This window comes from Cricetulus griseus, chromosome 4, assembly GCF_003668045.3.
Source record: "Cricetulus griseus strain 17A/GY chromosome 4, alternate assembly CriGri-PICRH-1.0, whole genome shotgun sequence".
Taxonomy (NCBI): domain Eukaryota; kingdom Metazoa; phylum Chordata; class Mammalia; order Rodentia; family Cricetidae; genus Cricetulus; species Cricetulus griseus.
In genome coordinates, this window is record NC_048597.1 from 6,175,885 (window position 1) to 6,199,506 (window position 23,622).

At 47.4% G+C, this 23,622-nt stretch overlaps 1 protein-coding gene across 5 annotated transcripts in view; it reads left to right on the top strand.

The window, feature by feature from the left end:
• Nucleotides 1-7,170: 7,170 nt before the first annotated feature.
• Tmem50b (transmembrane protein 50B) overlaps nucleotides 7,171-23,622 on the top strand; it is a 40,865-nt gene continuing 24,413 nt past the window's right edge. For 4 of the 5 annotated variants that reach the window (XM_027415590.2, XM_027415586.2, XM_027415589.2 and 1 more), the window contains exon 1: nucleotides 7,171-7,301. The gene's annotated coding sequence lies outside the window, so the exon portion shown is untranslated. Of the gene's footprint in view, nucleotides 7,302-8,598; nucleotides 8,806-23,622 lie in introns of those variants that run through there. The other variant, XM_035444318.1, reaches the window with a different exon arrangement.

Sequence of the window (23,622 nt, forward strand, 5' to 3'; positions counted from 1 at the left end):
CAGGTCAGGCAGGGCTAAAGGCTAAAGAGATCATGTTTCAGAGAGAGGGAGGAGGGGGAAGAGAAGGAGGAGGAAAAAGAGGAGGCGGAGGAGGAGATTAAGTGACATACGGGGTGAGGTAGAATTTGACCCCAGGGTACCCGCAATTGGTCTGGTTCCAGAACTCTGCTCCCATACAACTTTAGGGCGCTGTGGAGACCTGGGAACTCCATCCACCAATGTGTTGTCTGCATAGGCTGACACTCTTGTCCTGGACTCCCCCACACAGGGTCCACACACAGTACCGAAGAACTGAAGGATTATAATGTGGTGGAGAACTAACTTTGAAACCAGACGGCCGTCAGTGCAGATCTCGGAGTTATCTTTCACTAGCCTGTGACTTAGAGCTTCGGCTGAACCCTCCTGTCAAAGGAGGAAAATCAGAAGCTGAAGCAATAGGAATAAAGTCCCGGCCACACAGACGTGAGACCTGAGCTCAGCGTCCAAAGCCCGTGTGGAAGAGCCAGGCATGGTTACAGCTGGGAGGAGGAAGACAAGTGATCTCTGAGGCTTACTGGCCATTCAGCCTCATTGGATTGGCAAGCCCCAGTCCCAGTGAGAGACAATGTCTCAAGCAAAACAACGCCCTACAAATCAAAGCAGAATAAGAACAAGTGGAGGATACCGCAGAGCTTGCGCATACAATTTAACACGTTCACATACACACATTCATGCACACGCAGACACAAATAAAACCCAGTTGGCAGGACTGACGTATTACTGGTCACAAAATGCTGGCTGCAGGGTAGAGTCCTGGTTAGCAAATCACTGGCTCTTGGGGGAAGCTGCTGTTCTTTGGGGGCCATTTAAGAGGAATCCTTAGTTGCTACAATGGTAGGACATTGCTAACAGCAGACTTTCTGTTTAGCGGGGGTGTGCCTGTATGGTCTGTTGTTGGCTCGCACGCACTCTGATTGGCTTCTAAGTCCATGCCATCCTGCTTGCTAGATATTGCAAACATCATGTTTGACCCCAGGCAGGATGCCAGGTGTTTGTCAGTGTTCAGGGCAGTTAAGCACAACCAGGAATTTTTCCTTGCTTCACCTGACTTGCAAATGTCCCCTAAACAGTCACATGAATGAAAAACCTGCTCATTATCCAAGCCTACCATGGAATTATATTACACATAAATGCAGCATGTTATTTGCATGCTATTAATTATGCTAACACATTCACAATGCAACCACTGTGAACTTGGTAGGAAAACTGTGCTTCACTTTCTTGGGAATTTTTACTGTCAGTGGTACCCAGAAAGTCATATTATTTGTGTGTACATGTTCATGTGTGTTGGCGCATGTGGAGGTCAGAGGTCAATGTTAAGTGTGTTCTTCAATTTTATCTTTTGAGACAGGGTATCTCACTGAGCCTGGAGCTTCATGAATTGCTGGTCTGGTTGGACAGTGAGCCTCAAAGACCCTCTTGTCACCACCTCATTGGGTACAACGGTGTACACTGTTGTGCCCAGCTTTTTATGTGGGTTCTGGGGATCTGAACTCGCGTCCTCATGCTTATGGAGCGAGCATTTTTACCAGCTGGGCCATCTGCCTAGCCTCTGGTATCCGAGTCACCTACATTACATAACTACTGCAGTTTGCATTTGTGGAGCTCAGTGAAAACACATACCAGAAGAAATTAGCGGTCCCTTTTAATTTAGAATACAGTATTACTAAATAAGTAAGTGTAGCAGTCAGCCTTCAAGATGCTCCCCAGTGAGCTCCTTCTTCTGAGACTCACGTTTTTTGAGCAATACCCTCAAACACTGTATCGGACTTGATCTGTGTCAGCAGTAGAATACAGCAAAGTCATGAAATTCTCTGTCTCCCCCTCCTTCCCTCTGTGTGTGTGTGTGTGTGTGTGTGTGTGTGTGTGTGTGTGTGACGTGGACCTCAGTGTGCAGGTGTGTGGTCCCGTGTGTTACTCCAGAGGACACTGGGAGTCTTTCTCTATTGCTCTCTGATTTATTGCCTTGGGATAGTCTAGCACTGAGCTTGGAGCTCACCCTTTCTGCTAGGCTGGCCAGGAAGCTCTAGGATCCTTCTGTCTTCACCCCTCAAAGTTGGGGTCACATACCATGCTTGGCTTTTTATGTTTGTGCTGGGGCTTTGAACTTCATGCTTGCAGAGCAAGTGCTCTTACCCAGTGAGTAATCTCTTCAACCTCTTCAAACAAAACAAACAAACAAACAAACAAAAAACCTTAAAAAACAAACCTTTGTCCTAGGGATTTGTAGGGGAAGCTGTAGCCCCTAAGAAGGCGTGGCTACAGCTTCCCCTACAGGGATTGGTCATTGTAACTGAACCTAATCCAATCATTACTTAGCATTCACTGTGCCCAGGGATTGGCTTATAGGTAGTCCATCAGGGGGGGGGGGGCGCGGGGGGGGGGAGGCTCTTTTCCTGGCTTGGGAGGACGCATTTCTGTGGAGATGATGAATGACAGCGGGACTGAGCTGAGCTGCAGTAACAAAATACCATATGCTGAGTGTTTCAGATCAGAAATTCATTTTTCACAGTCTCGGGCCCGGAATTCCAGGATCAAGATGCCTGCAGATTCAGTTTCTAGCTCGGGGATCCACCACCTCAGAGAGTAGTGGAAGGAATAAGGTGTTTTTGTTGTTGTTGTTGTTTTGTTTTGTTTTTAAGATTTTATTTATTTATTATGTATACAACATTCTGCTTCCATGTATATCTGCATGCCAGAAGAGGGCACCAGATCTCATAACGGATGGTTGTGAGCCACCATGTGGTTGCTGGGAATTGAACTCAGGACCTCTGGAAGAGCAGTCAGTGCTCTTAACCTCTGAGCCATCTCTCCAGCCCGAATGAACAGTTTTTGAAACTGTTATTTTACATGTATTTATTTATGTATTTGTGTATGAGTGCGTGCTTACGTGCGTGTAGAGGCCCGGAGGACAATTTGAAGGAGCTCGTTCTCTCCTTCTACCTCGTGAATTCCAGTGGCCAAATTGAGGTCTTGAGCCTTGTCAGCAAGTACTTTTTCCCACTGACCCAGCTCTATGAGTCAGAGACCTCTTTATAAGGTCCTTTAACCCAATTTGTGAGGGGCACCGTCCCCGAGACCAATCACAATTAGGACCCAATATATGAATTTTGAGGAGACATAAACCTTCATATCATACCCTCTACCATGCCCCCCTCCGCCCCAGGTTTACTAGTGAATTTTTTCTGTTCCTTGTCATTAAAAAACAACACAAAACTAAACTAAAACATTATGACTGCTGTGTTTAGAACCTCCACCACAGAAAGAAATGCTTCCTCTTCTGCCAGAAGCAAATTATTGGCATTGGTTGTGTTCTAGTTTCATTTTTAAAAAAGATTTATTTATTATGTATAGTGTTATACCTGCATGTATGTATGCCTACAGGCCAGAAGAGGTCACCAGATCTCATTACAGATAGTTGTGAGCCACCATGTGGTTGCTGGGAATTGAACTCAGGACCTCTGGAAGATCAGCCAGTGCTCTTAACCTCGGAGCCATCTCTCCAGCATCCCCTCTAGTTTCATTTCTGTTGCTGGAATAAAACACCCTGACAAAAGGCAACTCAGGGAACACAAAGGGTTTATTTTCCTTATAATTTCAGATTATAGTCCATCAGAAGTCAAGGCTGCAGGAACTTAAAATAGCTAGTCATATCATATCTAAACCAAGTGTAAGTGTTACAGCTCTAAGGGGAAAGGAGTCCCCAATGGAAGTGTTGCAGCTCTGAGGAGAAAGGTGTCCCTAATGGAAGTGTTGCAGCTCTAGGGGACAAGTACCTTGGCAATCAGAAGCCAAGAAATACAGTAAAGTCACACTGCACAGCAAACCTCACACAAGGTGGCTGTTTCTGCTTGGGTGAGAAGCAATAGGGAGATGAGCAGGAGGCAGGTTTTACATAGGTTTCCTGGGAGCAGAGTTTTCCAGGGTGGAGATGTGGAGTGTGATGTTTTGGCTTTTTGGACTCTTTGGTGAGCCCATAGCCCAGCTCCCAAATAAATCACATACTGAGGCTTATTCTTAGTTATGAATGCCCAGCCTTAGCTTGGCTTGCTTCTTGCCAGCTTTTCTTAAATTATTCCCTCTGTCTTTGGCCTTGGGGTTTTTATATTTCTCTATTCCTGTATACCTTTTTCTTCCTTCTTACTCCGTGTCTGGCTGTGTAACTGGGTGGAGGCCCCTGAAGTCCTCCTCCTGCTCTCTTGTTCCCAGATTGCTTTTCTTACAAATTTCTCCTTATATTTAATCCTCTCTGCCTGCCAGCCCCACCCATTTCTTTCTCCTGCCTTGATATTGGCTGTTCAGCACTTTATTAGACCATCAGGTGTTTTTAGACAGGCACAGTAATACAGCTTCACAGAATTAAACAAACCAGCATAAACAAAAGTAATACAGCTTCACAGAGTTAAACAAACCAGCATAAACAAAAGTAACACACTTTAAAATGATACTCTCCGGGGCTGGAGAGATGGCTCTGCTGTTAAAAGCACTGGCTGCTTTCAGAGGACCCAGGTTCAATTCCCAGCACCCATGTGGCAGCTCACAACAGTCTGTAACTACAGTTCCAAAGCATCTGTCACCTTTATGCCAATGCACACAAAATAAAGTTAAATAAATTAAAAAAATATTACCTAACAGGGGTTGGTGGAATTTCAAGGCAAGTCCAAGAATTGTTGGGTTTTTTTTTGTTTGTTTGTTTGTTTTTTTGAGCCCAGGAAAGTGGATTTTCAAGCTCAGAGACTGGTGGGTTTTTAAGCTCAGGTTTTGGTGAGGTTTGGTAACGTTTGGTGGTTTGGTGAGGTTTTTTTTGTTTGTTTGTTTTGAGACAAGGTTTCTTTGTGTAACTTTGGAGCCTGTCCTGGAACTTACTTTGAAGACCAGGCTGATCACCAACTCACAGAGATCCACCCTGCCTCAGTCTCTTGAGTGCCAGGATTAAAGGCATGCGCCACCACCCAGCAGCTTTAGAGTTTATTTAGATTAGCCCTTGGCTTCAGTCTTTCCACCAAATGATTGACTCAAAGACCTTTCTTTGGCAGAGAGCCAAGTCCATATTCACAGGGAGTCTGGCACTCCCCTCAAGCAGCCTTCCTAGAATACAATGTAACAGCGGCTTGAAGCCTGTTTGTTGCTCAACACAGTAAACTTAGCCGAGGACAGACAGTGTTTGAGGGTGTTTACTCGTCCATGTTTACACAGGTCATTTCCCTTTCGGTCGGTGCAGTGTTTGCTTTGCACTCTTAGATGGTGGGCTAGGAATTGCACTGTTAGAAGTAACCCATGGGAATCCTTACAGGTAGAGACAAATCAGAATTTATGGAGTCCCTTGTGGACAGCCCCACGTCCTAAATAGCTCTCCTCTCTTGGCCTGCTTCATTCCTACTATTTGCTGTTTTAGGTGAGGTGGGTCTTTAGTCCGGCTCCAAGAGAGAAAAGGATCCTAAAGTTATAAGATCTCCCCAATCAGGGAGCCCCCGAAGGTACTTCAGCAATGGGAATTTAACAAAGCCTATGATCCGGCCACGCCTTTAATCCCAGCACTGTGGAGGCAGAGGCAGTCGGATCTCTGTGAGTTCCAGGCCAGCCTGGTCTCCAGAGCAAGTTCCAGGACAGCCAGAGCTACACAGAGAAACCCTGTCTCGCAAAACAAAACAACAACAAAAGCCAAAGCATATGATTATACGCATGATGGTGGAGTTCCAATTCAAGTAGAGCATATATGGAGGTTTGATCTTTTTTATAACATTTAAATTTATTTTAGGGGTACCAGTGTTTTGCCTTCCCCTATGTATGTGCACCATTTGCATGTTTGGTGCCCAGGGAAGCCTGAAGAGGGAAGCAGATCCCCTGGACCTAGAGTTACAGATGGCTGTGAGCCTCCATGTGGGTGCTAGGAAGCAAACCAGGGTTCTCTGGAAGAGCAGCCAGTGCTTTTTGACATCTGAGCCATCTCTCCAGTCCCATTTTTTTTCTTTAACTGATGGAGAATGGAACCAAGTTGCACATGCTGGATGGACACTACAGGACTGCACGACATCATAGATCCTCGGCTGTTTTTGAGACAGGGTCTCACTTCAGGCTGGTCTTGAGTTTTCTGTGTAATCTAGTCTGGCTGGAATGCTTCTCTTTGGAGTCCTATCACACTCTGAGCAAAGCTGGGGCATTTGGGGGTGTAGGGATTACAGGGGATGGAACGCAGAGCCTTGTGTATTCAAGACTAACACTATACCAACTTGGCTACGTACCTTAGTTCTGGGACAGGTGCTTAAAGAGCTGTTTCCTCCTGCTTGTTAGGGTGCATGCATAACCCCACAGTTCATAAAGGGATTTATGCAGCGAATGATCGTCAGGCATCTAAGCACCAGATTATGTACAAGAACTCCCGGAGCAACACGACCCAGGGTGACATTTGTGACGCAAAATAAACCGTTTGCTTTATTTTACCTAGGTAAAGCGCGTTTGCATTCAGTTTAGTAACAACGTGGGCTTTGCACTCTGAGCCTCGGTTGTGCTTACGTTCTGTAGGAAATGCGGCCTCTGAAGTTAGGCTGAAAGCCCAGAGGCAGTGTTTTTAGAAGAGATTCGTAAGAGATTCGCTCCTGAAAAACCCAAAAATCTGGTGGATGGATGAAAAGAGGGAGAGAAACAGCAGTCCAGCCTTACTTTGCGGGTAACGTCGTCGGTAGCCAGTACTGACTTCGTCTCCTTAGGTCTCGGTCCTGCGTGACTTGGCGCACGTGCTCGACTCTCGGCAGCCGGTGAACAATGCTCATCGGCCGATATGCAAGCACAAAGGCTTCTCGCGTGGTAGGCTCGGGGTGCTCACGCAGGTGTCCTCGCCCAGGCTGAGGCGCTGGCTTGGGCTGACACTGCCATCAACCGCAGCCAGCCAGGGCCAGCCTGCAGCTCCAGGACAACAGCCAGAGGACCGCGCTAGTCCCGCCCTCAAGCATCAAGCCCCGCCCCGCCCCGCCGGCCGCATCCTGATTGGTCGCCACGCTGAGCACGGGTCCGCCCCCCCGCCCCTGAGGCCCCGCCCGCCTCCCGGCGTTATGGCCCGCCCACGCAGGCCACTTGCTGCGAGCCCATTGGTCGCTGCGGTGCGCACGGCGCCTCGCTCCCGCCCCGCCGGCGCCTTGGCCTCGCGCCCGCCGCCGGCTCCCGGCTCCCGGCCGGCTGAGGTGGAGCGGGCCGCAGCTGCCCCGGCCGACGCGCACCCCCGACGTCCCTGTGCCCGCGGGGGCGTGGACGTCGCAGGTAGCCGGGTGAGTGCGGCTGGCTGGGGTCGGGCTTCCGCCCGGCCCGGCAGCACGGCCTGAGGTGCGGGGAGGCCCCCCTCCGCCCCTTCGCGCACGCACCTCGTCCGGAGGCTGCGGCGTCCCAGGGCGACCCGGAGGGGATGAGCGGGCCGCGGGGCGCCGCCGCCGCCGCCGCCGCCGCCCCCGGGATGGGCGAGCCTTGGCCCGGAACCGCCCGCGTTGCCTTGACTTTGGGAATTCATCCCGAGGGGCGAGCGGCCCTTTCAGAGAAGTAGCCGGTGGCGGTGGCGGTGGCGGTGGCGGTGCGGAGGTCGCGGTGGGCTAGGCCTTTTTGTGTGTTTCAGCCAGTGAGTTGGGTTCCGAGTTCGCCGCTCGAAGCCACTTACTTCAGCCCGAAAGGTGGATGGATGCTCGACCTTTGCAGCCTCCCCGAGGCTGCTGCGACGGGAGGAGGGGCCGTGGGAACCCAGACCTCCCTCCCGAGTGGATGCGCTCGCTCGAAGAAAGTCTCTCTTTTCCCCTCTCCCACAAGCTCTTCATCCCACTCGAACCACAAGTCCCATTTCTAGATAATTCCAGCGGCGCCGATCCCTAAGCTTGTCCTTTCTCATCATCTGCAATCCGTTGGTCTTTTCTACCTGTGTAGGTTTCCAAAGAGCAGAGGCAAGCAGTTCACTTTAACCGAGCATAGTGTTGAAGGGTTTCCAGATCCTACATCGAAACCCAGAGATTAATTTGCATAGCGATGCTGCTAGAAGAGCAGGTTTATTTGGAACGGGGTGAGGATGTAGTTTTTCCTCTCTAGGAGACACGCCCCTTTGACCTCCCCTTTCTTCCTGTGTCAGCGAAGCAGCCTTCACGGCAGTGTTTTGTTTGTTTTTGCTTTCTGAATTCACTTCTGGGGTCCAGAAGTAAAGAGTTAATCTTCCACAATCCTTATTTGCCTTTTAGTATAATAAAACTGACATGATGTGCAAACAATTTCAACATTACAGAGGGATAGTAAGTAAAGCATTCGGACAGCACAGAAACGCCAAATAAAAAGTGAAACCCTCCAGCCAGGCGTTGGTGGCGCATGCCTTTAATCCCAGCAATGTGGAAGCAGAGGCAGGTGGATTTCTGTGAGTTCAAGGCCAGCCTGGTCTACAGAGTGAGATCCAGAACAGTTCAGAGCTACACAGAAAACACTGTCTTGAAAAACAAAACAAAAAGAAAAAAAAAGTGAAATCCTTAAAATTCTCATTTCTTCACTCTCCACTCTTTATGCCTCCAGTTGTACTGTTAAGGAGGCCATCAATGCATAACGGTTTCGACAACAGACGGTGAAGACACATTCCACGTGTGGACTTAGTCTTTAAGAAGGAAATGCTGCATGGAGGACTGGAGAGATGGCCCCAAGGGTTAAGAGTGCTGCTTCCCGAGCTCAGAAAGGAATGCATCAGACTCCAGGGAACCCCGTGCCTCTGACCAACCCCATGGGCAGTGGCACTCCACACAGACACATAGAGGGGTAGGTGTGTGTGTGTGTGTGTGTGTGTGTGTGTGTGTGTGTGTGTGTGTGTGTTTTCAAGACAGGGTTTCTCTGTGTAACAGCCTTGGCTGGCCTGGAACTCTATTTGTAGTCTAGGCTGGCATGGAACTAACTGCCTCTGTCTCCTGAGTGCTGGGGTTAAAGGTGTGCACCACACTGCAAGGCAAGTAAAAGCTGATTTTTAGGACACACAGCTGTAACCCTAGCACTGGGGGTGGGGCTCAGATACATGTGGATCCTAGGGGTTTTCTGGCCAGCCACTCTAGCCCAAATGGTGACCCCTAGGCCTGTTGAGAGACCCTCATCTCAAGCATAAGGTGGAGGGCAATAGAGCAGGCATCATACGTGCATACACACACACACACGCACACACCTGTGCTCATACATGCACAATAAATAGTAAAATCAAAAAGCTGCTCTTCCAGGGGATTTGAGTTCATTTCCCAGCATGTAACTATCTTTTGGGGATCTAACATCCTCTTCTAGCCTCTGAGGGTACCCACACACACAATGCATGTTCTCACATAGATACACACACACATAAATAAAAAACTTTAAATAATGTAAAAAAAAAAAAACAACAAAAAAAACCCAGCATAGCTGCTCAGTGGCAGCACACACCTTTAGTACCAGCACTCCGGAGGCAGAGGAAGGTGGATCTCGGTGAGTTCAAGGCCAGCCTGGTCTACAGAGTGAGAGGACAGCCAGAATACAGAGAAACCTTGTCTTGAAAAACAAAAAAAAAAAAAAAACCAACCAAAAAACAAATAAGTAATTAAATAAGAAAAGGAAAAAAATAGTGATTATGTTTCAAAGTTTTATTTAAGCGTTAGGAAACTTTTTCCAAAAAAAGACTTAAAGGAGTGGGTATTTATGTAGTTCATAGAGGAAAGAATGTCTCATAGTTGCTCTGTTAGATATAACAGGCTTGTGTTTCACAGGGCAAGGCGGAAAAAAATCACAGTATTTGGAAAATGAATTTTCTGTACTAGCCTATACAAATCCAAATCATGTCTTATTAATTTCTTCAGAGGTTACAAATTATCTTCATCTTTATCAACAGGGAACTGTTCATTAAATCTGCTTAGAACAAGGTCAAGTCTTCCAGAGCCCACATGAGGCCTACATAGCCTTACTATTGGAGAATGCAGAATTTCCTGGCTTGCAGTTGTTTACATTGTTTTATAATCGTAAAGTCACACTTGACCTTAATGAAAGGACAGTCTTGTCGCTTTTAACTTTCAGGCAGAGGTGAATTGACAGAATGGCTTCAGCTTGCCTGGCACCTGCAGGGGCCCTTTGTGAGGATGTCAAGGCTGCACCACGCAGGAGAGAACCCTGAGAACCAGAACATGGCCGGGGGCATGAAGGGGGGGGGTGGTGGCTCTGTACTGAGCACAGGAGGGACAGCAGATATGGTCATTTCTGCCTCTGCATTTACTCACAGCCTCCCTGCAATTGCCAGGGTCCAGCACAGCCAACCCCCGCTGGGAGGCAAGTGTGCCTGGCCTGGCCACTGCCGATGTGGGCCTCTGGGCTTGCGGTCTTTCAGGAAAAATGCCTTCAGCATATGCTCAAGATGAAGCCAGCCCTGTCGAGTGGCGATAGGAATCTGGGCCAGGTTCCAGGGCGTGCAGGCTCAGGATGAAGGGTGCCAGAGCAGCTGGGACGCTGTGCTGCTTCCGTTTGGCTGGTATCCTCTGCTCCAGGGACATAGATGGCTTCCTTAACGGTGTGGGTCTCTCCTGTATCCTGCATTCCTTTCTAGTGGTACGCCAGGTCTAGGAGGGCTTTGATGGGAGGTTACAGTTTGGAAGCCCTGGGAAGTCCAATGCTTGGTTTTGCCCTCTTGCTTGGTTGGTATCTTGGCTGATTGTGGAATTTTGGTTGAAATCATTTTCCAGCAGCTTCCATTGCTGAACTCGAGTGTTCCTCAGTCCTTTGGCCATCCCTCCTCACGGTGCTGTGAGTGTCGTGAATTTAAAGTGGCGTGTGCTTCTGTTTCCATCCCTGAGGTTGAGGCTTTGACCCCTTTAGATACAAACAATACAGGAGCATCTTTTCTGGAAACCCAGGGTGGTTTTGCTTATTTTCTCTGTGGTCACTTGTCATCATAGGTGAACTTTCACTTCTGGTTTTATAATTTCTTTTGTTTCCTGACATCTGTGCCCTCACACACACTACTGTTGTTTGCTTGAGATAGTCTCTTACGCTGTATCCCAGGCTGGCCAGGAACTCATTATGTAGTCTCGGCTTGCCACAAACCCACAGCTGTCTTCCTACCTGATTCTTTCCAGCGCTGACATTACCGCCATGCCTGGATGGATTTTTGTTTGTTTTTGTTTTTTTCTTCTCCAGATCTTGCTCTGTAATTCAGGGGAGCCTAAAACTTGATCTAAAGTCCAGGCAGTATTTAACTTGAAATTACAACCCTCCTGCCAAAGATCTTCTTGGTGGTGAGGGTCACAGATGGACACCTTATTTTCTTTGGAATTTTTTAAAGTTTTTGATTTTTGTGTATTGGTGTTTTGCCTGCCTTACATATGTGTGTCACGTATGTGCTGGTGGCTGCAAAGATCAGAAGAGGCCTTCAGATCTCCTGAAACTGCAGTTACGATGGTTGTGAGCTGCCATGTGGGTGCTGGAACTCATACCCAGGCCCTCTGTGGGATGCAGATGCCTTTAATCCCTAGCCATCTCCCCAGCCCCATCTTAGTCTCTTGAGTCTCATTTATCCGTTTTTCTGTTTGGGTACTATGCAGCCTAGGCTGTCCTCAAACTGCTGTTCTCCTGCTTGGGCCTCTGGAGTGCTGAGATTAGAAGTGTGTGCCACCACGCCTGCCTCTTATTTCATTTTTCAAACCGTATTTGTCTGTGTATGTGGGGTGTGTGTGCATGGTATACTTCCTGTGTGGAAGTCTGAGGACAACTTGGGAGAGGGGATGCAGGGATCAAACTCAGCATGTCAAGCTTGCTGCCTCGGGTGCCTTGAAACTGCTGAGCCATCTCCACCATCAATATTTGCATTTAAAACAAAGTTTCCACTGTGATGTTTTTAAATCCCAAAGGCTGTTTTCCAGTCTCAGTGTTTCTTAGCATAGTATTCCTTTTAAAAAATCTTTTTATACACTTTATTTATGTATTTGTGTGTGTGTGTGTGTGTGTGTGAGAGAGAGAGAGAGAGAGAGAGAGAGAGACAGAGAGAGAGAGAGAGAGAGAGAGAGAGAGAGAGAGAGAGAGAGAGAGAGGAGAGAGAAAAAACACGTGTGCTTACATGCAGAGGACAATTTTCAGGAGTCAGCCCTGGTGGCTGAGCCATCTCACTGGTCCTGTGGTAGCATTCTCCTCTAGGTTTCTGGAGTTGGAATGATTTTTTTTTTCTCCCCCCTGTGTGGCTTGTTGTACCAAGCTACTTTTTTCTTTTTTAAACCTTCTCTGTATGCCTTTGATGTTCAGAGGTTCTTCATACACACAGTAGTCTTTGACTCTGCTTAGTCTAAAAAGAGGGGAGTAAGGTGACTGACAGCCCGAGTGTGTGGGCAGGACCCTGAACTGTTCATTGCTGGAGGCCATTAGGTTAGTGGAAACCCCCATACCTGTGTTTTTTAGATTGTCTTTTAATTTCATCAGGTTCCCCAGAGAAGAGTTGTCTTGTTTGGAAGGAAAAGGCCTGACCCCATGTCCCTAGCCTTTCCATTCAGCAGCAGCTCCTTGTGCCCTCTTCAGTGGGGTGCCCACCTTAGTCCATCCAGGACAGGAGAAATCAGAACCAAACCCAATAATCCCCAGACTTTCCCCAGTACAAAAGTTACAGTTGTTGACCCCATGACGACTGGAGGGGTCACATCTGGGCATGTGTTTCCTAAATGTACCCCCTTCTCTTTCCTGATTGGTTCTCAGCTTTCCCCACCAGATGCCTCTCTGCTGTGGAGTGTCTGCACTGTCTTTGCTTTTTATCTCTTCTGTTTTTCCTAGCAATGGAGTTGTTGTTCCCTGGTTGGTTTCTGAGACAGAGTCTTACTCACGCTGTAGACCAGGCTGGCCTCGAATTCACAGAGATTCGCCTACCTCTGCCTCCTGAGTGCTGGGGTTAAAGGCGTGCCCACCAACGCCTGGCATAAAGTAATTTTTTTAAAAGAAGTTAAAAAATGAGAATAGAATCAACAGGATTTGATGATGAATTATATAGCTATGTAAGAATGTCCTCAAAGTTTAAGCTCCTGGAAGAATCATTTATTTAGAGGGATATAATTATGGGGACGTGGTGCTTGGCTTTTGCACATTAGGTAATAGTATCTATTAATACATCTATTCAGTATCGACATCCAGCAGTCAGTCAGGTTTACAGCTTTGGGGACACAAACACTTGGGCCAAATTATTTTTGCTAAGATTTCCCTCTTCGCCTCCCTTAAAAAAAAAGAACAAAGGGAGATGGGGGGGCACACAGACAGAGACAGAAATACAGAGGGAGAGGGAGACAGAGAGAGAGAAAGAAATCAAGGAAGGGAGAGAGAGAGGCAAGCTTAAAAGAAATTTCTGGCTCAAGACTAATGATGGTTGTGAGAAGGTGGATGGAATTGTGAATTTGCTGAATGGGTCTCCCTGGCTAGCCTAGAACTCACAGACATCCGGCTCCTCTGCCTCCCAGGTACTGGGACTCTGACAGGCTTGCTCTGCCACAGCCACCCTTTTACTGTAGTTTTAGTGAGGTTGCAGGATTACCCAGAAACAGTCATAGTTTTTCTCAACCTGAGGTTCTTGGTGCTTAGTTAAGAGAAGCACACCCCCGAAGCAGTTGTGTGTTTGTGAAACCTGTTTGTGATTGATTAGCAGGTCTGAGTGCTAACATGCGAACTCTGCCTTGATCACTTCTCATTTTTCTCTGTGTGCATATGTGTGTGTTTGTATGTATGTTGTGTGTTTGTGTTCTCTCATTGATTTGGAGCTTGCCAGCTGGCTAGGCTGTCTGGTCAGTGAGCTCTGGGGATCCACTTGTGTGGTTTGAATGAGAACGGCCCCATAGGCTCATATACTCGAATGCTTGATCGGCAGTTGGTGGAACTGTTAGGGAAGGATTAGGACTAGGTGTGGCCTTGTTGGGGGAGGTGTGTCACTGGGGTGGTGGGCTTGGTTTTCAGGTTTTAGAAGCCCAGGCGGCCATTCCCAGGTAGCTCTCTGCGTCATGTTTTTGGATCAGATATAAGCTCTCAGCTACTGCTCCAGTCTCATGCCTGCCTGCTCACTCGCTGTCATGCTCCCCACCAAGATGCTCACAGACTCTAACCTTTTACAGCTGTCGTCCCCAAATTGAATGCTTTTTAAAAATAGGTGGTTAAGGGTTATAGAGATGGCTCAGTGGTTAAGAGCACTGGCTGCTCTACCAAAGGTTCTGAGTTCAGTTCCCAGCAGCCATGTGGTGGCTCACAACCATCTGTAATAAGATCTGGTACCCTCTTCTGGCCTGTAGGCATACATACATGCAGGCAGAACACTATACATAATAAATAAATCTTAAAAAAAAGATGGGGGTGGGGGCTGGGGGCTGGAGAGATGGGTCAGTGGTTAAGAACACCGGCTGCTCTTTCAGAGGTCCTGAGTTCAAATCCCAGAAACCACACGGTGGCTCACAACCATCTGTAATGAGATCCGATGCCCTCTTCTGGTGTGTAGACATACATGCATACATGAAGACAGAACATTGTATATATAGTAAATAAATAAATCTTTAAAAAAAGTTGCCTTGGTCATGGTGTCTCATCACAATAATAGAAAAGTAATTGAGACAACCTGTTTCTGCTCTCCCTAGCACTAAGAATTGGAGGTGATTTCTGGGGATCTAAACTCAGACCCTCATGGGGAAAGCAGGCACTTTCCCCACTGAGTCACCGTGTTATGGGGACCGCTGGGATCCAACACAGCTCAGACACCAAGTCAATGCAGAAAAGGAACATTTATTGTGATCAAGCTGCTGCTGCTGGGTCAGGGACATAGAACACACTCGGGAGCTGAACTGCACCCCCAGGCCAGAATGCAACAGAGCTTTTAAGCACCAAATGACAAACATCTGTGCCCAGTTACAGTTACAGTTACCAATTGGGATTCAGGCATGGGAACTTTGTTTGTTCATTGTACACTTCCCTGTTCTGATTGGTGTACTCATGTCTCAACCTGCCAGGCAGGATGTCAGTCGCCCAGGAAGGTCTTGGGAATTTAAACTTGGGTTGACCCTTATTTAAAATGCAAGTCTTAACTCAAAATGGCTTCAGTTTGGTCTCTCCTTACAACCTCTCCAGTCTTGACTTTTTGAGAGACATGTCGTCATTACCCCAGTTCATTTATCAGAAGACTATAGCTTATGGAGGGTTAACGTTCAAATGGTTCCTGGATGTTCAAATAGCTAGTCCAGGAAGATGAACCTGTCCACATAGGTGCCCTAGTGACCCCAGGTCAGTGCACATGGCAGGCTCCTGCTCTCTGCCCTCTGTGGCAGCTAAAGCTGGGAGGGGCTCTTTGGTGCCTGTTGTCTTTGAGGCCTTAGAAATACTTTTACTATTACTCTTAGTTTGTCCTAATGCCTTTGTTTTCTTAGTACTGCGCCAAAAGGGTTCCATTTGCCCTGTACAAGTTGAAAGCTGTGGCCCTGTAGGGTAGGCAATTCCAGAGGATCTCAAGATGCCTAAACTGGGGTCCTGCTGGGGTTCTGGGAGAGGATGCCCCCTGAATGAATAGAATAGGCTACAGCTGAATTGGCTTGTGGATTGGAGCAGTCACCTGTATTTGGGTGGCCATTCATGGCGGTGTGTTTTAAACATTTGGAAGGTCCGTGGGGCTGGACATGGCTCAGTGGTTCAGAGCACAGGCTGTTCTTCCAGAGGACCCAGATTTGATTCCCAGGACCTACTTGGGCTCATAATTGCCCGTAACTCAAGTTCCAGGATCTAATGCCCTCTTCTGGTTTCCTAGGGCACCAGATACACACATGGTTCACAGATATACATGCAGACAACACCCGTACACATAAAATAAATTTTGTAAAAAATTAAAATTGATCTTCCTTAAGAAAAATACAGGAAAGTTGAAAGAACAATGGAGTCAACACTTAATATTTGCCATACTTATTATTTATTATTATTTGTGTGATTATTAATTTTTTCTTTTTTGGGTGAGAGTCTTATTTTGTAACTCAGGCCTTCCTTGAACTCACTCTATAGCTCAGGTAGGCCACAGACCTGCAGAGGTCCTCCTTCCTCACCCTTCCAGGTGCTAGGATGACAGCCATGAGCGACCACACCCAACGACTTTGTTGAAGGTATTAATAGTAATTTTAAAGGTTTGTTTTAATTATGTGCATATGTACGGGTATGCATATGTGTGAGTGAAGGTACCTTTGGAATCCAGAAGAGAAAGGGAGTTACAGCAGGCCATCGTGAGCTATCTTCTGTGGGTGCTGGGACTGAACTTGGGTTCTCTTCGAGAACAATATATGTTCTCACCTAGTAAGCTATTTCTCGAGCCCTTGTTCTTATTGTTTTGCTTAATTATAATATGCCGCTAGCATTGACATTTGACCTGCAAACATGTCAACTTTTGTGTCTTAGGGCTGCTGCACCCCAGGCCTGTGAGGGGGCAGTGGTAGTCTGATTTTTTTCTTCCATCATCCTGAAGCGTGACACCTGGCTTCTACCAAGCACACTGGTCCACACCAGTCTCCTTTGCCAGAAGGTCATGTGCTCAGGCCTCTGTTCTGTCCTAAGCAAGCATTCTTGGATAATACAGTAAACTCTCTCTCAAACAAAACAACAGTGGTAGGTAGTGGCACACATTTTTAATTCCAGCACTCGGGAGGCAGAGGCAGGCACATCTCTGTGTGTTCGAGGCCAGCATGGTCTACAGAACGAGTTCAAGAACAGCCAGGGTGGTTAAGCAACGACCCTATCTCGAAGAAAAGAAAACAAAAACAAAACAAAAAACAGCTAGAAAATGTCTTTTGCCAACTTTGAATTTTGACACATCACAAGTTCTGTCTTCCACAAAGCACTAGAACAAAACACAAATTTAAGTTCTTTGGTACTTTAAAACAACATTTGCCTTCCTCCACGGTCTTACAACATCTTCATCCTACTTGGAACAGGCGAGACACACATGCCCCATTCAGGTTCTCTGTGACTAGAAACCTAAGGCCACCGGGGGCTGGAGAGATGTCTCAGCGGTTAAGAGCACTGGCTGTTCTTCCAGAGGTCCTGAGTTCAATTCCCAGCAACCACATGGTGGCTCACAACCACCCTGAATGAGATCTGGTGCCCTCTGCTGGCATGCAGGCACAAGACTGTATACATAATAAATAAATAAAATCTTAAAAAAAAAGAAAGAAACCTAAGGCCACTTTATCAAGGTGAAACATGCTAGAGGGGCGGGGCAGGGTGGGGCGGGCATCGTTGATGGTCTCTGCAGCCAGGAAGTGTCCCGCGCGATAGTCCTGCCGGCAAGAACGACACAGGACACTCGGATCCTTCTGCAGTAAAGCTTTAATGCATCTTGAGAGAGAGAGCATAAGCTTACAGGGCAGAGACCCCGAACTCCCAAGAACCCATCCCTTATATGGGCTGGCAACCGCCGCCTCAGACGTGTTACCCCTTGACTCGCTGCAGCTCATCGGACCCTATGACGACACGGAAGAGGCAGAGACTAAGGGATGGAAAGTTACCCAGCTCTGCGCACTAACTTGTTTACATTCGGTGCCTGCCGGATGCAGGCGCCATCTTGTAATGGAGAATGCAGGGACGGCTCCCTACATCTCCCCCTTTTTTTATTAATTAATGATAAGGCTTCATATTTTTACAAGCAAATAGGTCACCCATATGTTGAGGGATAGAGGCAGAGGTTGTACCTTCCCAATCAAACATTAAGACTGTGTACGGGAGTCGCCATTAGGCTGTTAGCTTGACCCGAAGCGCTCTCGACCTGTCCTCTGCCGTTTTTCTGGGAAAGGGAGACTAGGGCAGGCAACCCTTATGCAGGACAACATGCCTCCCAGAGAAGCCTGCATACTGGGCAACTCTCTGTGCGATGCCTTGCTCGACATCCCTCATGGGCTGCTCAAGCCAGACACTCTACCCTGTGCAATGAGCCTAGGCTCCGGGTGTGCAAGAGCTGTCTGGCCGGCGGCCTATTGCTTAAGTATAGTTAGCCAAATATCAGTGGAAGCCCCTTGTTCCAAGGCTACAAGCGCTTGGGCGATCTTAGTTTGAGCCCTGAGCCTACAGACCAGCCAGAGAAGCAACACCAATCCGCAGCAAACGGCTGTGCCAAACAATCCCATCCCCACCCATTCTTTGAAGTAGGAAACAGCTGAGGTGACCCATGACGACAGTCCCTCCATCAGTGACAGATAGATAGCGGCTCCCAATTCACGAAGTGTCTGCTCAAATTCAAAGGTCCAATTCTGCAACATAAACTGGGAAAGGCTTTTAGACAAATTAGCTGCTTTGGTAAAATTCTCATATTGGATGGAGGTAACACATAGGCCAGGGAGCTTCTGCTCACAGCCTAGTTGGGCCATCTGCCATAATATGTCCAATTGTTCCACATCTAAAGTAAGTTTTTTTTATCCGGCCCCTTAAGGGGGCACTTCTGAGACTGTAGGATGGCAGCAGCTAACCCTGCATTAGTAAGGGGTCCCCCAAGTTCTCTACAGACCCTAAGCCAATCTTGTAATCCTTTGTTTTTTCTCGGGGCTATAGCTGCGCGACATTCTTGGGTGGCCTGTTCAAAGATAAGTTGCTCAACAAGAGGTGCGGCCTGCTCAGGATCGCCAAAGATCCGTCCCGCTGCCTCTGTCATCCTTGCTACAAAATCGGAGAAAGGCTCCTGGGTTCCTTGAATGATTTTAGTAAGCTGATTGTCAACCCCTCCTTTCTTGGAGAGCGCCTTCCAGGCCCTAATGGCCGCGTTGGCGATTTGTGGATAAGCGCCCCAATGATGATTTGTTTGATCAGCTGCAAAACGACCCTGGCCCGTTAACAGGTCGAATGTAAGCATGCGATGGGCACGTTCCATAATGCCTTGTCCTTGAGGGTTATAAGGTAGGCCACTCAGATGGGTAACCTCCATCTGTCTGCAGAAGTGCCGGAACTTTTGAGAGGTATAAGCCGGCCCATTATCTGTTTTTAGGAAGCACACAGGTGGCTAGGTAAAGTCTTATTTCTGTAATACAGCTGAACTTAAAACTATATAGAGTTACATTATATTCCTTAAACAGTAGCTTAACTTCTTTCTGAGGCAGGGTTTTTCTGTGACTTTGGAGCCTGTCCTGGAATTCGATCTGCCGGACCAGGCAGGCCTTGAACTCATAAAGATCCATCTGCCTCTTACTCCCGAGTGCTGGGATTAAAGGCGTGTGCCACCAACACCCTGAGCTTAAAGGTGTGTGCTACCAACATCCTAAACTTAATTTCTAAAAACACAAACTGTAACATCTTATAATAGATTAGCATCTTTTATAAAACAAGAACTTTACATTGTCAGGCTTTGCTTAAAAATAATTCTAAATTGAAGCTCTTTAAGTACAAACATTAATAAAATCAAACATTTGAAAACTGGTTTTAAAAAGAAATTTAAATTCCCTTAGAAGCATTAGCATTTTGAATCTTAACTGAAACACTTGTTTCTAAGATGGTGCCTCTAATTTCCACGTGGTCACCTTTAGTCAAGATGGCGGTCTAAGTATCCTTTCTTTAACTTCAGCAAAATGGCGACCAGTTAGTCATGTGACCAGGTTGCATGTGGCTGGCTACCAGGAAACAGAACATTTTCTCTGACTTGTAACAACCTTTTCTCTGACCTTTAACAACTTTAGGATATGAGGCTTTCCCCAGGCACCCCAGGCCTCCCAGCAGTGTTGGATAACATGCACAGCCTTTTCCCCTGTCAAAGACTGGGAAAGCCATCTGCAGTTTCCTCCGCTCCTCTAATGGTAAAAAGGAGTCGGTACCAAATTTTTGTAATGGGGGTGCTGATGGAAGTACACCCGTTGGATTAACAGGTCTCTTAAATTTACCGGGGTGTGACTGGTCATCCCCTATCGTCTCTCCCCCCTTTTTTGTATCCTGGGGAGGGCCTTTTTTCTTAGACATGTCCTTCCTTTTTTGAGCTCCTAATCTCTCATCTCGTTCAGTTTCTGATATATTATCCTGTACCTCTTTAAGCGTTTTTTGACTCTCTGCTACCGTGGGACGGCAAGCCTCATCCTCTAGACAGTTTTTAATTAGGTCTCTCTGTTTTGAAGAGCCCATTATGCTGGTGGCTACCTGGGGTAAGCTTGGTCGCGAACTGAAACACCAGCCACGATGAGCACACTATAAGACCAATGTGAACAAAAGAAGAAGGAAGACTAGAGTTAAGGCTTTTACTGACCCATCCCATGGTGGTGACAAATTAAGGACAAAGTCAAAAAAAGGTGTATCAGGATTAAACATACCTCTCCGAACTTACCACCCTGCAGTTCTGAATCCGCCCCGTCCTCTGAGGGGTCTCCGAAGTGCCGGCGATGTTAACAAGTTCCCGGGTTTCAGCACCAGATGTCCCGCGCGATCGTCTCGCCAGCAAGAACGACACAGGACACTCAGATCCTTCTGCAGTAAAGCTTTAATGCATCTTGAGAGAGAGAGCATAAGCTTACAGGGCGGAGACCCCGTACTCCCAAGAACCCATCCCTTATATAGGCTGGCAACCGCCGCCTCGGACGTGTTACCCCTTGACTCGCTGCAGCTCATCGGACCATTTGACGCCACGGAAGAGGCAGAGACCAAGGGATGGAAAGTTACCCAGCTCTGCGCACTAACTTGTTTACATTCGGTGCCTGCCGGATGCAGGCGCCATCTTGTAATGGAGAATGCAGGGACGGCTCCCTACAAGGAAGAGATGGTGGAAAGGGCCCAGCAATAGGTGCCTGTGAGTAGTGCTCCCAGGGGTGAGAGCTTCAGTGCTCTGTTCCCCCCACACACCTCTCTCTGTTCACATTGTTGCCTGTTGCAGTTGGCTCCATTACCTTCAGGAACATGGAGGAAATGCCATGATGGATAAAAGCTGTTTACCTCATGGTGGCTCAGACTCCTGGGTCAGAGCAGAAAGGGACCAGGAACAAGATGCCCCCTTCTGCTGACCTACTTACTGCCTTTGCAGAGGCCTTGCTTCTCACTTCCTACCCTTTCCAACAATGTGTCAAACTAGGAGGGTTTTAGAGGGCCTGCAGCAGCGTCTGTGCAGCCTGAAGGGAGCCACTGCTTGGTAGACTTGAGAGCCTGGGGTCTGCTAGGGGAACGCAGGTTCGCACACCAAAGGGGAAGGCAATTCAACCTTTTAAGCAGGAGGAAAACTACCAGATTTGCATTATCTTATACTAAAGAAGTCATTCCATCTGCAGAATGCAGTACCTACCTATTGGTGAGGACAGGAGTGATGTGGCTAGGTCTGCCAGGAGGCTGTCATGATGGGTCTGGGGAGTGCACACCTGTACTCAGGTCATGGGGGAGGGAGGGAACGGGGAAGAACAGATGGTTCTCATGGGAGAGTGAAGTGCCAAGGGTGAAACTGCCTGAATGATGAGTCAGTAGTTTACGGACTTGTAGAACCTGTGCACAGGAACAGCTTGGGAAGACTCAGGGTCAGATGTGTTGATGCAGAGGCCGGTTTGCAGACCAGCATCAGGCAGGTATCTCTGAGAATCTGGGACCAGATGTTTACCAGATTTGTAAATCATTCTCATTGAGAAGCAGAAGAAGAGATTCATCAAACAATCCACATGGAATACTGTTTTCTAACAAGGATATTACTGGGGAATCACAAAGTTATGAAATTGAAATCTCTCTAAAAATTCATACTTTTACTTTGATTTCAGATTTAAATCTTTTCCACAAACTAGAAGTGCTTACCAGGTCCATTCCCCCCGACCCCCAGATAAGGTCTCTCTATAGCTTTGGAGCATGTCCTGGAACTCGCCTTGAACTCACAGAGATCCACCTGCAGTGCTGGGATTAAAGGTGTGTGCCACACTGCCCGTCTTATTTTTCTTTTTTCTTTTTTTGGTTTTTCGAAACAGGGTTTCTCTGTGTAGCTTTGGAGCCTATCCTGGCACTCGCTCTGGAGACCAGGCTGGCCTCAAACTCACAGAGATCCGCCTGCCTCTGCCTCCTGAGTGCTGGGATTAAAGGCGAGCGCCACCAACACCCAGCTCTTATTTTCCTTATATGTGACTTACAATCCAGAGGGTAAGAAAGTGTTCCCTGATACTAAATATGTAAAATGTTTTCCCCAAAGTACTTATTGCTCTGAATCATTCATGTTGCCAGATTTTAAGGCCTATTAAAAGAAAAAAAATCCACAGTGAGTATGGAGAAGCCAGGTTTATGGCTAACTTGAGAAAACTGTTCTCCTGACCCCTTTGGCATAGTTTGCCCCAACATTGGTGGCTTTCTTCTCTTTCCAAATGACCTACAGTGTTCCTCTATCCTCTAAACTGGGACTAATTTTTTTGTTCTTGCTGTGTTCACCATGGCAAGCAAATAACCATCTCCCCATGGTATCTGAAATGAGGCCCCACTGTTCAGGTCTCCATCACATGGAAGATCAATTGTACTGAAAGACCCCCCAGATCCCTAAGGGCCTCAGGATCCCGAGGAGCCCCCGAGACTCAGAAACCAGACCAAGAGCTGCAAAAGCAAGAGGGTTTATTGAACGAATGCGCATTCGGGTGTCAGCAATATCGGGAAAGCTGCACACCCCAGCATGGGGTGCAAGCTCCTTATATAGGAAAAAACCACAGATCAGCATACAGGCAAGGGGCACAAAGTGATTGATTACAAAGTATGATCTCATGTTAGAGTGGTCACCCAGGTGTGACCTGCTTTTCTACAAAGGAAAAACCACAGAACGTACCCTGAAAAGTCCTTGATTGTCTGTTGGCCAGCCAGGTGTGACCCAAAGAGGGTTGGTTGTCTTGGCGATTGCCCCCGTCTAAACCATGGCATGTGCCTGGGGTGGGGCCAGCTTCCTTGTCTTGGGCCAAGGCCTGTGGGAACCTTTTTCTCTGTGTGAACTAAAACCTTTCAAAACTTTTTCTCTCTGTGAACTAAAATCTTTCAAAACTTTTCTCTCAGCAAACTAAAATCTTTCAAAACTTTTTCTCTCAGCAAACTAAAATCTTTCATTCCCCCATTTTTTTTTGTGAGGTTTTAATCCTAAAACCTATGGTCCTTCTTATTGCCTGAGAGCCTGATATTGCTGATTAAGAACTAGGGGGAGATTAGGGTAGTGAGCCAAGGGGAGCTGTTAAACATCCTTTTAACCAGCCTTGTAGGGACTCCCGTTCCTTTTACCGCTGGTTGAGTCTTTCTCTGAGCTTGGCCATGGAATCCCCAATAACTCCAGAATGGTTAACATAGAAACAGCACTCCTCTTTTAGGGCAGCATAGAGCCCGCCTTCCTTAAGGAAAAGGAGATCAAGTCCCCTACGATTCTGGAGGGCAACTTCCGCTAGAGAAGCCAAAGACTTTTCTAATTTAGTGATGGATCCTTTTATGGCTTTAATATCCTTATCTATGGCTGTTTTTAGCTCATTATAGTGGTGGGGTCCCTGCACCAGTGCTGCGGTTCCGGTGCCCACCCTGGCCGCCACCTCTGCGTCCCCATCAGGAGTGAGAGATATTGGTATTTCCCCATGTAAGGGAATTCCTTTTGACTTAGCATTTTAACCAGGGAAAATGGGCGACGTATTCTTTTCTATGCTACTTCCTGCTGAC